Below are 16228 nucleotides of genomic sequence, written 5' to 3'. Positions count from 1 at the left end.
TCAACCTGGCTGGAGTTAAAATCTGTCAATGAAAATCTCTGCTCTGAAAAGTGAAGGTGTGCCAATCCAATGCATAACTGAATCTTTACAGTAGAGATCAGGACAGTAAGTATCAGCTGATTTCTGATGAAGGGCTTATGCTCAAGGCATCAACTCTCCTGCTCCTCGAATGCTGCATGACCGGCTATGCTTTTCCAGTACCTCATTCTTCGACTCTGACCTCCAGCATCTGCAGTCCTCACTTTCTCCTTGTAACTATCAACTGTCCCATCTGCAATCCCTATAAATGAAAATGGGATGGTCAGCTTTATCTGCCAAACCTCAACTTGCAAGCTCGGGAATAGCTTGAGAAACGCATTCTGCTCTATTGGTGGTGCAGTGGTAATATCCCTGGATCAGCAGGGGTTAATATTTTGTGGACTATATCCACAAAAGCTGATGGAATTTAAACTCAGTGAAGCAATTTCAGCTATAGAGCATGTCTCAGTAACGGTATCATCAAAAAAGCTCACCATATTCTTCAGGGAAGAAAATCAGTCAGCTCCACCCCATCTGCCCAAATATAACTCCAGACTCATCGTAATGTGATCAAGAATAAAGCTTGCTGAAGCTCCTCGATGCTGCCTGAATTGCTGTGCTCTTCCAGCACCACTAATCCAGAATCTGGTTTCCAGCATCTGCAGTCATTGTTTTTACCGTAATGTGATCAACTCTTATCTGCCCTCTGAAATGGCTTACCGATCTACTCAGTTCAGGGACAATTATTGATGGGCAACAGATTCTAGTCCTGAAAGTAAAGCTTGTATCTTATGGAAGAATTAAAAACTCATCAAACAAACTGCACACTGACACTCATTTCCATAATTTCAATATCGATGACACGCTGGCTAGCCGCCTATTCAGTAGGCGCCTACTTGTGTGCAAGCCGAGCGTTGGTTATAGCCAGCCTGCTGCCGTTAAAAGTAGTCTATTCTTCTTAAACAGAATCTACCCTGAATTGTAGGAGACTATTGCAGGATGCAATTATTGCCATTCATTACAATGGGAATAGAAGACCAGGGCAGGGAAGAGGCAGTTTTAATGATGCACACTGGAGACATTAGCCATTAAGATGAACAAGAAGAAGTCATGTTTTCACAAGGGATAGGGGCCTGAGGACTTTCAGGTAAAACATTAAAATGGGGAGGCTACAGCTTAGTAGACTGTTAATGCAGAGACCCAAGTAATGTTTTGGGGATCCAGGTTTAAATCTTGCCATGGCAAATGGTGAAATTTGAATTCAGTATAAACTTTGAATGAAGAGTTTAATGATGACCCCAAATCCATTGCTGAATGTTGGAAAAACCCATCTGGTGCACTAATGTCCTTTAGAGAGGGAAACTACAACCCTTAGCTGGTCTGGCCTGCATGTGACTCCAGACCCTTAGTATATTTAAGAACAATGAGTACCGGATGAACACAGCCCACTGATTCTTAAACAACAAACCCAAACAAGAAGACACAACATGTCCAGAGGTTCTAGCCACACTACCATACATCAAAGACATTTCGGGGGGTGACTTCCAGAGTACTCTGAGCTCTTGGCATCATGGTAGCCCACAGACCTACCAACACACTGAAACAGCTACTGATAAGCCTAAAGGACCCTATACCAACAACCAGCAAAATGAATGTCATTTACAAAATACCCTGCAAAGACTGCAACAAACACTATATTGGACAGACAGGCAGGAAACTAGCCACCAAAAGACATGGCCAGATCTCACTAGTATCCTTACACACAGAAGAAGAAGGAGACCACTTTGACTGGGACAACACATCCATTCTAGGACAGGCTAAATAGAGACACACACAGGAATTCCTCGAAACCTGGCATTCAAACCAGAATTCCATCAATAAACACATTGATTTGGACTCTATTTACCAACGTCTGAGAAAAAGAACCGGAAATGATATCACCCACCTTACCAGACTAAGACACATGAATAGAAAGTGGGACAGAGCACCAGCACTTCACCAGAAGCTCACTGATGATGTTACTTAGCGTGGTGATGAAACACCTGAGAACAAACCTACCGGGTCAGCGAGCAAACTTACAACCTGAACCTCAACCTGAGCTACAAATCTTCTCAAAATTCGCATTGATCTCCCTTGCTAACTTTGCTCAGTTACTTTTAATTTAAAAAAAAAATCATTTCATAGGATAAAGGCATTGCTGGCTAAGCCAGCAATTTATTGCCCATCCCTAATTTCCCAGAAGGCAATTAAGAGTTGCCCACATTGCTGTGCAGAAGTAACACCTATTGAGCAATTATACATGGCCTGTAGTGTGTGTCTGAATCTTTTTCTCGCCATTTGAATCTGCTGAGCGCAAGCAAGATCAGATGAGAACTTGCTATGTATACGTGTCCTCAGGAAATTGGCTCTATTTTTCATGAGCACTTTGTGCACATGTGAAAATACAAATTAGGGATTGTTTGGTTCCTTTGGTCTTTTGTAATGAAGAGGATTCCCAAAAGTAGGGTGTGTGTGTGGGTAAATATTTATATTAAAAGGCCTGCTTACAAAATTCAATGTCATTATGTGTCAGTAGAAGGAATGCTATCTTTCATCTTCACACTTATAAATGCCACAAATTCTCTCATTGTTCTTTGCTCAATTACTTCCTGAAAAGGTGCAGTATCCGTTGTTTAGGCATGTGAATTTATATTTTGTGTGGCCTGTGTAGTTTGGTTTTGAGGAATTCAACTCCCAGTTTCTTGCTGAAGTGCTATAAAGTTGAGTTGTTTATCATCTTTCTTGGGTTTGTAAACACAGAGACTGCAAATCTTCTATAATCTCTTCTTAATCTCCTCAAAGCTTGAGGTCAGAGTAAAAACGTTCTCACTATTCCTAAATTTGAGCTTTTCTGTACTGTGTCAAAAACAAAACTTCTCTTAAGAGACGTCATCTACTGAACTTGGGGTGATTGTTTCAACTTTGGCAATTTTTAAAAAATCATAGTTATCCTTTGAAATGCCATGGGGAAGGATTGCTCCAGTAATTGGGACCATGGACTGATGGTGTGCAACAATAGCTAACAAACTCTCAAAGAAATCTTGTCACAATAGAGTTAGTAGCAAGTAATTAGGAACAGTAATTGGTTAGCGACCTGACTTTCATGAAAGTTAAAGAAATATGAAGTTATTCACTTTGGTCATGAAAACAGAAAAGTAGAATACTCTTTAAAAGGCATGAAACTTGCAAATATTAATGTTCAAAGGGATTTGGGTATATTCCTATAAGGAACGCAGAAGGTTAATGTGCAGTTACAGCAAGAAATTGCACAAGGCTATGATGAGACCACATGTAATGAACTTTGTACAGTTTTGGTCTCTATACATAAGGAAGCCTAACTGAGCATTAGAGGAGGCACAGCTTGTAATAATAATGTAAATGGTCTGGTGAAGGGCCTGATGAAGGGCTTTTGCCCCCAACGTCGATTTTCCTGCTCCTCAGATGCTGCCTGACCTGCTGTGCTTTTCCAGCACCACTCTAATCTAGACTCTAAATGGTCTCATAGCCAATTGCTAGTCAGGGATGATTTAACTCCCTGGCTTTGTTTACTTAAATCTGTAAATACGTTATGAATCAGACATGAGCACATAGCAATTGATTTCGGTGTGCACAGCTTGCAAACCCAAAGCCTAACAACCAGGCAGAGTAATAACTGTGTACACAGACAGCACTTTAAATGTGAACTCTCCAAAGAAAAGGTATACACAAAACATTCCCCTTCCAGACAACAGAAAGATTAACTATTTACAATAGCAAGTGAGTCTAGAGTGTCTATAACATTTAGGTAATTTGCTGATATATCCACATCTCATAACTATGGTTTTATCTCGGAGATGCTATCAATTTCCAGACATCAGAGATACTGTCTGTTGTTCCTGTTTGTTGCCAATTTCCTTTGGCAGGAACTGCAGCTCGTATTCCAGATACTGATAATTCTGACACATGACAAGCAAGTTTCTTTTTTGACTAGCTACTGACTGATCTTGCTCATCAAGCTGTATCGAGTAGTTCAAATCTTCTTGTTGTTATTGTTTTGTTTCAAAGGAGCTTCCAGTTCAATTTAAACCTTTTGGTTTTACATCCTAACTCTTTCAGAAGTTTTATCCTTCAACTGGTCCAACATATTTTCTCCTTCATAATCTGATCTTCCAGCCAGCCTCTTAACTTCTTTTTATTATTGTTTTTTCAGAAGCCTGGGCCTCTTCCACATTTTACTTTGGTGGTTATTTGGCCTTTCTTTATGTCCTGCTAAGTTCCTCCAGTAGATTATCATTACTGGTGTTTATTGCTGAGAGGTCTGTCTCATGATTGCTTTGCGATTCCTCATTGTGTGCACTGTGCATCTCCACCTGTGTTTGCAGGTCTGTCATTTTCTCCAGCCTTTCTTTGAGCTCAAGCTAATGTCTCTATAACCGCTCCTACTGAACTTGATCTGTTTTGTCAGTGAGCTTCTCCAGATTTTCCTGCAACTAGTAATCTTTCAATAATATAGAACTTATGGTGCATTCTGTGCATATTCTTTCTCTTTCCTAGAGTCATAGAGTCAGGCAGCACAGTGACAGATGTTTCGATCAAACTCGTCAATGCTGACCAGTTTTTCCAAACTAAACTAGTTCCATTTGCCTGTTTTATCCCTCCAAGCTTTTCCTATTCATATACTGTCAAAATGTTTTTAAATGTTGTAATTTTACCTTAATCTACCACTTCCTCTGGTTGAGCATCCCACATATGAGGTGGCGGGGTAGCTCAGTGGTTAGCACTGTTGCCTCACATCGCCAGGGACCTAGGTTCAATTCCAGCCTTGGGCAACTGTCTGTGTGGTGTTTGCATGTTCTCCCTGTGTCTGCGTGGGTTTTCTCCAGGTGCTCTGGTTTCCTTCCACAATCCAAAGATGTGCAGGTTAGGTGAATTGGCCATGCTAAGTTGTTCAGGGATGTGTAGGTTAGGTGTATTAGTCTGGGGTAAATGTCGGGGAATGTGTCTGGGCGTGTTACTCTTTAGAGGATTGGTGTGGACTTGTTTGGCCGGAGGGCCTGCTTCCACACTGTAGGGATTCTATATCTATGTGAACCATCCTCTGTGTGAAAATGGTGTCCCTCAGGCCCATTTTAGGTCTTTCACCCTAAAATTATGCCCTCTAGTTTTGAACTCCCCTACCTAGGGGAAAAAAAAACCTTTGCTATTCACCTTATTTATCCCCCTCATGATTTTATAAACCTCTATAAGGTCACCTCTCAACCACCTACACTCCAGTGAAAAAAGTCCTAGTCTTTTCAGTATATTCTTATATGTCAAACCCTCCATTCCCAGCAACATCCTGGTAAATCTTTTCTGAACCCATTCCATTTTAATGATATCCCTCCTATAACAGAATGACCAGAACAGAAAACAGTACTCCAGAAGAGGCCTCACCAACATCCAGCACAACATCAACACGACATCCCAACTCTTGTATTCAATGGTTTGAGTAATGAAGATAAGCTCCATTTGCTAATCCTCGGCTCACTGGCATAATTGACGAAAATATCTTTGTAATCTTAGATAACCTTCTTCACTATCTACTACATCACCAATTTTGGTGCCCACCCTTCCTTCAGGCATCTATTGATTTATCTTGTCAGCACTGAAATAACTGCACAGAGACCAGTATCCCATCACCAAGTCACCCTTCATTTACATGTGCATGGGCTCTGACCAACCAGCTCCAAGCTAGTCCCTAGAGTAAGGAAACCATCTGAATCTTCTGTTTATATCTGTCAGCCAGGGCTCCCTGATTGCCACAGACTAACAACCCCAATCAAGAATCTCATAGTCAATGGGATCCACCTGGCCACATTTCCAATCACTACAGTCGGCTTGTGTTTAAAAGACATGTGTTCTAGTTGATTAATATAGAAATTTAATCTCACTCTGGATTGATCTTTTAATATCTTTTGTCCATATATTTTGGAGAACCTTTAGCTCCTTCGCTGTCAATGCTGATGTGTCATGTTTGTGTAGACCCCAACTGCTAAGCAATCTTAATGGTTTGGTTCTCTGTATTGGATATACACAAACGTGGATAACTCAGTTCTAAACACTGTCTAAACAGATGAAGTTCTGTTAGGTGGTACGTAATGCCTGAAATTATGAAATGGAATTTTGGGGACATTCCAACAGTATGTTTTTGATTGTTCCCTGTTTGCTATTGAACTGACAGACACACTGAGCACTTCTCATCGCTCAATTATTTAAACTGGGATTTCAATAAGGATTTATCCGCTTACCAGAAAAAACAATAGTTGCAAATTATGCTCTGCAGCACCATCACAGTAAAGACGCTACAAAAGAGTGCTCAGCAGTCACCTTCATAGTGGAACAGTCTGAAAAGAGTGTCCTGTCGGCAATATCGCAGTGAAGCACTCTGGGAAGAGTGTCCTGTCGGCAGTATCGCAGTGAAGCACTCTGGAAAGAGTGTCCTGTAGGTAGTATCGCAGTGAAGCACTCTGGGAAGAGTGTCCTGTAGGTAGTATTGCAGTGAAGCACTCTGGGAAGAGTGTCCTGCAGGCAGTATCACAGTGAAGCACTCTGAGAAGAGTGTCCTGTCAGCAGTATCGCAGTGAAGCACTCTGGGAAGAGTGTCCTGTAGGCAGTATTGCAGTGAAGCACTCTGGGAAGAGTGTCCTACAGGCAGTATCACAGTGAAATACTCTGGGAAGTCTAACTAGTCATATTTCAGTGAAACAGTACCAGAAAAAATCTTGCATTCGGCTACTCAGTGAAGCAGTCTGAGGAATGTAACCTGCAATCGGCAGGTTGGGTTATTAAATCTATTCAAGATGTGGAGGAGCCAGTGTTGGATTGGGGTGGACAAAGTTAAAAATCATACAACACCAGGTTATAGTCCAACAGGTTTATTTGGAAGCACTAGCTTTTGGAGCACTGCTCCTTCATCAAGTAGCTGTGGAGTATAAGATCATAAGACACACAATTTATAGTAGAAGATTACAGTGTCATACAATGATGTATTGAACAAATCTGGATTGTAAAGTCTTTCATCTTTTAGAATGGATTGCAAGCTTTGGTTCATTAATACGTAAACCCCAGAATTTCTTTTAAGTCACCTTCTTGAGATAACTTAAGGTTTTAGAACAAAAGGTGATATCTCAGCTCAAACAATGCATTAAAGGTGTGAGAAGGCCTCACTAAGACCTTCCCTATGCCTCCCCTTCTTGCCTTTAAACAACCACCAAACCTTAAACAGGCAATTGTTTGCAGCAAACTGCCCAGTCTTCAGGACAACATCAACCACAACACCACACAACCCTGTCATGTCAACCACTGCAAGTCATGTCAGGGTGTCGACACGGATACCTGTGGGGACACAACCACTATTTACGCAGCAGATAATCATGTGACTCAGACAACATTGTCTATTTCATACACTGCAGGCAAGGATACCCTGAAGCATGGTACATTGGTGAGACTAAGCAGAGCCTACGATAACGGATGAATGGACACCGCACAACAATCACCAGGCCGGGGTGTTCCCTCCCAGTCAGGGAACACTTCAGCAGTCCGGGACATTCAGCCTCGGATCTTCGGTTGACCGTCCTCCAAGGCGGACTTCGGGACAGGCAACAGCGCAAAGTGGCTGAGTGGAGCCTGTTAGTCATATCGATACCCATGAGGATGGCCTCAAACGGGATTTTGGGTTCATGTCACACTATAGGTGACTCCACTACACTATACACGCTCTCACACACACACACAAGCACACATACACACACACACTTACATACACACACACTTACACAGACCCTCTCATAAACACATGCAAATACATACAGGCCCCACACTCACACCCACGCGCACCCTCTCACAGATTTATACTGCATAACACCCACACATACACACTTTACCAAGCTTTCACAGACATGAAACACACACTCTCCCATGTGTACTCACAGTCACATGCACACACTCACATGAATACTCTCTCTGTCTCTCTCTCTCTCTCTCTCTCTGTTTGCCATGCATACTCACGCACATATAAATATATGGGGTGAATTTGTATTTACAGAATTATATTGGCAGATACATTATATTTTGCACAAAAAATACACGCTCTGCTGGCAGTCAATGCAGGCAGTCAATCCATGTAATATTTTGTAAATTCCACTTTGGAAATAGAACCAGTCTGACTCAAGATTGGGATAAAGACAGACTCTGACCTCACACCTTTAGTGCATTGTCTGAGCTGAGATCTCACCTTCTGTTATAAAGTCTTAAGTTATCTCAAGAAGGTGAAGTTCTGGGATTTACATATTAATGAATCGAAATTTGCAACCCATTCTAAAAGATGAAAGATTTAACAATCCAGGTTTGTTCAATATATCTCTATATGACACTGTAATCTTCTACTATAAATTCTGTGTCTTGTGATCTTATACTCCACAACCTCCTGATGAAGGGGAGCACTCCAAAAGCTAGTGCTTCCAAATAAACCTGTTGGACTATAACCTGGTGTTGTGTGATTTTTAAGTATATTCAAGGCTGAGACAGACAAAATTTTAATCAGTAAGGGAATCAAGGGTTATAGGTAAAAGGTAAGAAAGTGGAGTTGTGTATTATCAGAGTAATCGTGATCTCACTGAATGGCAGAGTAGACTCAAGCAGGATGAATGGCCTACTTTTTTCTATTATGCCTTATGGTCTGATTATGGAAGCCGAGAACATGGAATTTGAGGATAATGCGCTGATCACCTTGGACTGAAATTAGTTTAGATTTTGTAATTCAAAGAATTGTAAATCTTACTAAGGCTCTAGGCCAGAGAGTTGTGGGTACCCCATCACTAAATATTTCTAAGCCTGAGATAGACAATACTTTGGTCTGTCAGGAAAGCAAGTAATACTGCTATGAGACCATTGCCTCCCTGTAGTTGCTGGATCAATTAAAATTTCCAAGGCTGTGATGGCTGGATGTTTATTAGGCAACGGAATCAAGTGATGTGGATCAAAGAATAAATGAAGTTGAGATCTAGATCAGCCTCGACCTGAGAGCACAGTGGAACAGAATAGAGGGGTCCACTGGCCTGATCCTGATTATCTGTTTGTATAATTATCTGGATTTTTCTTTTAGCACTCTCTTAGAGTCATAGGGATATACAGCATAGAACAGACCTTTCGGTCCAACTCATCCATGCCAACCAGAGACCTTAACCTAATCAAGTCCCATTGGCCAGAATTTGGTCCACATCCCTCTAAACCCTTCCTATTCATGGACCTATCCAGATGGCTTTTGAGTGTTGTAATTGTACCAGCTTCCATCACATCCTCTGGCAGCTCATCCCATACACGGACCACATTCTGCCTCTTCGGTCCCTTGTAAATGTTCCCTTCTCGCCTTAAACCTATGCCCTCTAATTCTGGACTCATCCACCTTAGAGAAAACACCTTGTCCATTCACTCTATCCATGCCCCTCATGATTTTACAAACCTCTATAAGGTCACCTCTCAGCCTCCAACGCTCCAGGAAAACAGCCCCAGCCTATTCAGGCTCTCGCTATAGTTCAAATCCTCTAACCCTGGCAACATCCTTGTAAATCGTTTCTGAAGCTTTTCCAGTTTCACAACACCCTTCCCATAGCAGGGAGGCCAGAATTGCACACAATATTTCAAAAGTGGTCTAACCAATGACCTGTACAGCTGCAACATGATCTCCCAATGTCAATACTCAATGGTCTGACCAATAAAGGAAAGCATACCAAACACCTTCTTCACTATCCTATCTACCTGCGACTCCACTTTCAAGGAGTTATGAACCTGCACTCCAAGGTCTCTTTGTTCAGCAACACTCCCCAGGACCTTACCATTAAGTGTTTATGTCCTGCCCTGATTTGCCTTTCCAAAATGCAGCAACTTACATGTATCTAACATAAACTCCATCTGCCACTCCTCAGCTCATCTGATCAATATCTCACTGGAATCTGGTGTAACCTTCTTCGCTGTCCTCTACACTTCAAATTTTGATGTCATTTGCAAACTTATTAACCATTTATATAAATGACGAAAAGTAGTGGACCCAGCACCAATCCTTGTGGCACTGGTCACGGGCCTCCAGTCTGAAAAGCAACCCTCCACCACAACCCTCTGTCTTCTACCTTTGAGCCAGTTCTATATTCAAATGGATAGTTTTCCTTCTATTCCGTGTGCTCTAACCTTGCTGTCCACTCTCCCATGACGAACCTTGTCAAGTGTCTTACTGAAGTCCATATAGATCACGTCCACTGCTCTGGCCTCATCAATCCTCTTTGTTACCTCTTCAAAAAACTCAAGTTGGTGAGAAGTGATTTCCAACGCATAAAGAGAAGTTGTGCATTCCTAATTCCTCTAATTTAAGATGATGTCGTTTATTTAAAAAAAAGATACTTCAACAAAAGTGGAAAGGGTGAAGTTTCAGACAAATGTACAAATTATTAACATCGCACAACAGAATATCATCAGTCCATTTGCCAAGCAATCAGTACTCTCCTCTCATCTATTAAAAATGCTGTTTTGTATTACTTCCCTACTTTTGACCTGTCCTGATGAAAGCAAATGGAAAACTGACAAAGTGCATCACTTTTCTGAAATAATGCCAAGAAGCACTGTGACGTATCAATATCATTGAAAATGGGAAGGCTTCCTCAGCTAATTAGTTGAAACTTTATTGCTGGAACAGCACAGCAGGTCAGGCAGCATCCAGGGAACAGGAGATTCGACGTTTCGGGCACAGGCCCTTCTTCAGGAATGGCCCATTCCTGAAGAAGGGCCTGTGCCCGAAACGTCGAATCTCCTGTTCCCTGGATGTTGCCTGACCTGCTGTGCTGTTCCAGCAATAAAGTTTCAACTTTGATCTCCAGCATCTGCAGACCTCACTTTCTCCTTCCTCAGCTAATTATTCTAACTAAATCACAAATTTTATGTAAAGGACTGAGATCCCTTTTGTTAGAAATAGCAAACAAAGGAAGTCTTCCTACTATGCTTACAATATCCTTGTCATGTCACAAGCAAAGGAAATTTCCACTCTACCCATGAGCTTTCTTATCTCCTAATATAAAGTTGTAGTCCATGTTAGGATATATACATGGTACTAACAACTGACAAGACATTCATGTTCAATATAATGTTTTATCGTCTTTATCCAAAATTGCTGTTATCTCCATCAATTCTGCCTTAAAAGCATAATTTATTGAACTGATTTTTAGACACTTTAATCAACAGTCTGGTTTATATATCCATTATTCTATGAATATTTATCTCTTTTCTTAGCAGTCTCAAATGTATCAAAAGATTTCATGAATTCTTTGCTCAAGCAGCATGTTCTGTTGCCACTTAATGTTTCCAAGATTAAATTTATGATCCCTTTAATCTGCTTTTCTTCATTGCAGATAAGTCTAATTCTATTAATAATTCAAAGCCTAATAATTAACTTGATTTTAGTCATTCAGCTTTGAAGCCTCCTTACTATATGTGGACAGGGTGAGCAAGATGTGGGCCATCATTGTCTTTAATCATAGGATTTATGAAGGATGATTCTAAAACATGCATATACATATTGTTATATAACTTCTCAATAAGCAAGTGACAGCTGTAATCACCTTACAGTCAAGAAAACAGTTCACTTTCAAATCAATCCAACTTGAGAAATTAGTGCATACCTTCCCACTGATCCAGCCTGCTCTGCAATGCAATTTGATCAAGGCTGATATTTAACCTAAACTCCACTTTTCTACACTAACCGCATTTAGCTCAATTCCTCCAGTTTCCAAAACAAATTATCAATCTCTACCTTCAATGAATCCGAACAATTGAGAACCGCAGCTCTCTATTAAAGTGAAATTTCTTTTCCCTGTCTCAGTCAGACCACCTCAAATGTTGGTTGCCACCCAAATCCCAGCTGCTGGAATTTCCAGAAAATGGTGATAAGCCCATCTGCCAGAAACAGGAGAAAGGCTGTCAATTTTAATCTGGAAAACCAGTAGTCATGGAATGTAGATCTTAATAGAAAGCTTGATTTGACCCAGTCCCCCTCATGTTGAACCAATTGGTTCTCCTTAACTGTTCTCTAAAATTAACCTGGATTTAGGGATGGTAAAGTAACTCCAACCCTTTGTTTACACTGTATACCTTCAGTGTAATACCTTCTCTGTATACAGTCTAGTACAGGGTGTTACTTCTCTGTCCGTCTCCATCGCAGCCTCATTTCTCTGATTGATCTGCTTACAGCTGGTTAAATCATCAGTTACTTCACTGATTTATAATAACTAACTACTGCACAATTTTTATGCATTCGTACTAGAAACTAAACAACTGAACAAATGGAACATAAAAAGGCCAATGGATGAGTCAGTGTGCATAGAAAGGGAAGGACATCTTGTGGCACAATTAGTAGCATCTCCACCTTTGAGCCAGAGTCTCTCGGGTGAACTGCAGCTCCAGGCATGATGGTCACAGAAGAAGCATTCAGCAAGACTCGTGGGGCTGAAATGCCCCTCCTGCTCCTAGTTCTTATAAGATGGCCAAACAGCTTGATTATCAACCTCTAATTTCTTCTGAGATACCTATGGCTGGTGGTAAAAGTGGGACCATCTCCGGTCAACCATGCTTAGACCACAAGACATAGGAGCAGAAGTAGACCATTCAGCCCATCAAAATTACCCCAATATTCAATGAAATTGTGGCTGATCTGATAATCTTCAACTCTAGTCTATCTATCTATCTATCTATCTCAGTCTTACATTTATTTAATGACCTAACCTCAACAGTCCTCTGCAGTAAAGAATTCCGTAGGTTCACTGCCCTCTGTAAGAGGAAGTTCTTCCTCATCTCTCTGGTAATGGCTGATCCATTGGAAGAGCATTGCTGGTTACCTGTTCCAGGGAAAACTCCACTATGGAAAGTGTGTGTTTTTTTCTGTCTGATGTGTAACTTGGATAAAGGAAAAGTTGTAGACAGGAAGAGTAGAGTATCATTTTCAATAATAGGTTTCTACTACGATAGGATATAGCCATGAAAGGATTTCATCCCTTTGAAGATATACAATCCCTTCAAGATGACAATACTATCAGCGTAATATATTACAGAGGATAATTATCATTGTCAATATAGCGCCAATAACATTATAGAGAATTGTGATCATATAATTATCGTCGAACACTACTCTAGTCAATCCATCAATATTAAATAACTTAGAAATAAAAAAAATTAAGACATCAATAAAGGAATTTGCAAATGTACAGCTTGTCAGTTGAACTGCTTTCATTTTAGATTTGTAATATTCCTGCTGGTTTCCTATTTTTCCCTGAGCAATAAAGACAGCTGTCTTTCATCTCAACAGATTTGGTACTTAAGTCCCAGCAGCAACTTTATGCAGTTATTGTTGAGTCTCGCAGTGAAATAATTTCTTGAAGGCTTACTTCAGGCGACAAAGTAAATCCCTGCTTCTACAGTCTCATCACAAAGGAAGCACAGCAAGTCAATTACCCACAATCATTTTGATGTGCAGCATTATGGGCACTACAAGTGACCTTAGAGAACCAAAACTGCTTCTGCAGGACACATCCACACCTCCATTGTCAATCACCCCAGACCCCATATCGAGCCGCAAGGATGGTAGATTTCAATGTAGGTCAGAAGACTGGGCAGATTGTGGCATCAATCATCATGACACTAGTACTGCCATCATGGAGCTTCACATCTAATGACCTCTCTCAATCTCACGCAGCTGGATGGCTATTCAACATCTGGAAGGATCTCACCCATAACTCAGTCTAACTAAAGGAGTCATTAATAACTTGCACATTAGTTGCTGATTGATCCCTGCTCTCTGGCACTCAGGTTGATTAGACAATAATTACTCGAGTTTGGTGGTTTTCTAGTGTTCTTTAAACATTTGCAAGATTACAGCGAAATTGAAAACAGGGGTTGCAGGGCTTTTTTGATGACTTCAAGTCATCCTCACGAAATGATTGCCCCAAATATGTGTCCAGTCATAGGCGAACCCTCCAAAATACAACATGACAGGGAGAATGAACAGAGGTAACACAAAGCAGGATACACTACCGGAAGCAGGAAGTGACCATTTCTGAATACAGAGCCAATGGAGCAATTTTCCTACCTGATGCTCAACAGGGGCTTGGGTCAAAACTTTCAATCTCCTAGTAGCTGGAGATAAGACATGTCTCCAAAGAAGCTCATCTGACATCCTCAGAAGCCTTGGTGCACTGACTCCATGGGATCTGTCTGGGAAGTTTAAACTTCCGCTGGGCAATTCTTTATCTCTCTGAGATCCTGTGTAATGTCTCTAGCTATGAGTTGGAGTTGGATATTTGAAAGAGATCTGACTTACTTATCTCGATACTTATCCAGGAAATGTTAGACAGATTAAAACCAAGCCTAATTCCTGGCTCACTGTACAATTGACAGTCTCTACTGATCTCCCCCATTGACTCACCTGACCCTCCACTTGCCTTCCCTAACCCTCTTACTCCCGCCTGACCCTCTGAATCACCACTGAACCCCTCATCACTCCATGCTCCCGACTGTGCAACTGCTCTATCTGATTCTCCATCCCCTCTAACCCATCAAGCATTCCCCCAATGTTCTACCACTCCCTGAACACCCGTGACACTTCCATGATGCTGGTCTTAATAAGCCCCATCCCACCTCAAGACAACCTTATTAATCTACAAGCCTGGTACAACATCCATCCTGTCACCCTGTCCATTTGGCATCAAGTGACTCTACCACTGTCCAGCCTGCCCTCATTCATACCCACTTTACTAGCTCACTGATAAGCTGTTCACATTTTTTGTGTCTTTTGTGGGTGCCTGTGAATGAAACTTTACCAAACTACAGCACCCAGTGCCATAAAAAGCAGGAATGTCTTAGCTTTCACCCATGATCCTCCACTATGAAGAAAGCAAGATTCCAATGTCAGGTACACATCACTTTTCGGAAGTAGTCAGTTTTGGAAGACCTAGTAGATTCCAGTTATGGTTGAAAACTCTAGGAGGGGGAGTAACAATCTGACAGTGATTGCTGCTCCTAGAAGATTCAGGTTAATGTGTGTGATCACTGAGGAACTCCTCACTGAAATCTGTCATCAGCCAAGTGAAACATTGACAACGGCATTGGACAATTATTGCAACAAATATAATGTGCAAGGGTATGGGGGAAAATCAGAAGATTTCTACAGAGCAATGATGCTCATTTAACAAGTTGGGACAGGCACAGTGGACCGAATGGCCTTCTTCTGCAAAGTAACAGCTCTATGATAGTGTGATTAATGTGCCTCCCCTTTCAGTAGTGCAGGCTAGCTTTAACCAATGCCAGCTTCTCAGGATTTGCAGCCTCAGCCTATGGCTTGCAGCCGGATTAATAATGCCATTAGCACCAGCTACATGAAGCGTACCTGTTAATTGGCAGTCATGATCCTTGCTGTGGATACAATGGACACAGTTTAATCCAAGGTTGTGATCCCTGGTCCTACTTTTGAGGCCAACAGTTTTATTCTCCCCCATTCAATTCAGATCAAACTTTCTTAACAGATTGATGTTCAGGTTTAATTGCTTAGTAGAGGTTTTATTATTGCTAGTTAGTAATGTGCTTTATTCTTCATCATTGAACACTGTCATCTAAGGCAAGACTGAATTCATTTCCCCATCTCCAGCAGTGGTAATCCTTCCAAACCCCCATTGTTCAGCAGAAAATGCCACTTATAACAGCGCCATTAATGGCTGCCTGCAGCTGATGGATAATGATGAGCTATTAAATCTTCAGAAACAGTTTATAGCAAAGCACCCCAGAGGAGTCAGCTAATATTGTGTGGCACAGGAATGAAAGACAACAGCACTTGAAGCTTTTTTCATTGAAAGAATACTTTCCATTATTGCCTTTTCTTCCTGTTATTCAACACTGCTGGACCGTTGCAAATATAATTCATCAGGATTAACCAAGTGCTCATTTTCTTCCTTAGCCCTACATTGTGGGTCTGAGAGGGAGGTGACAGCCAAGACATGCGAAATGAAAAAAAAACAAAATGGGATGGCAGCCATTTAAACAAAAGTATTAAAAACACTTTTAAGTCTAAACAGGTTTGATAAAAAATGACATCTATAACATTCCCTTCAAACTCAGAACTTTGTCG

This window comes from Chiloscyllium plagiosum, chromosome 9, assembly GCF_004010195.1.
Source record: "Chiloscyllium plagiosum isolate BGI_BamShark_2017 chromosome 9, ASM401019v2, whole genome shotgun sequence".
Taxonomy (NCBI): Eukaryota; Metazoa; Chordata; class Chondrichthyes; order Orectolobiformes; family Hemiscylliidae; genus Chiloscyllium; species Chiloscyllium plagiosum.
Note: the sequence above shows the minus strand (reverse complement) of the source record.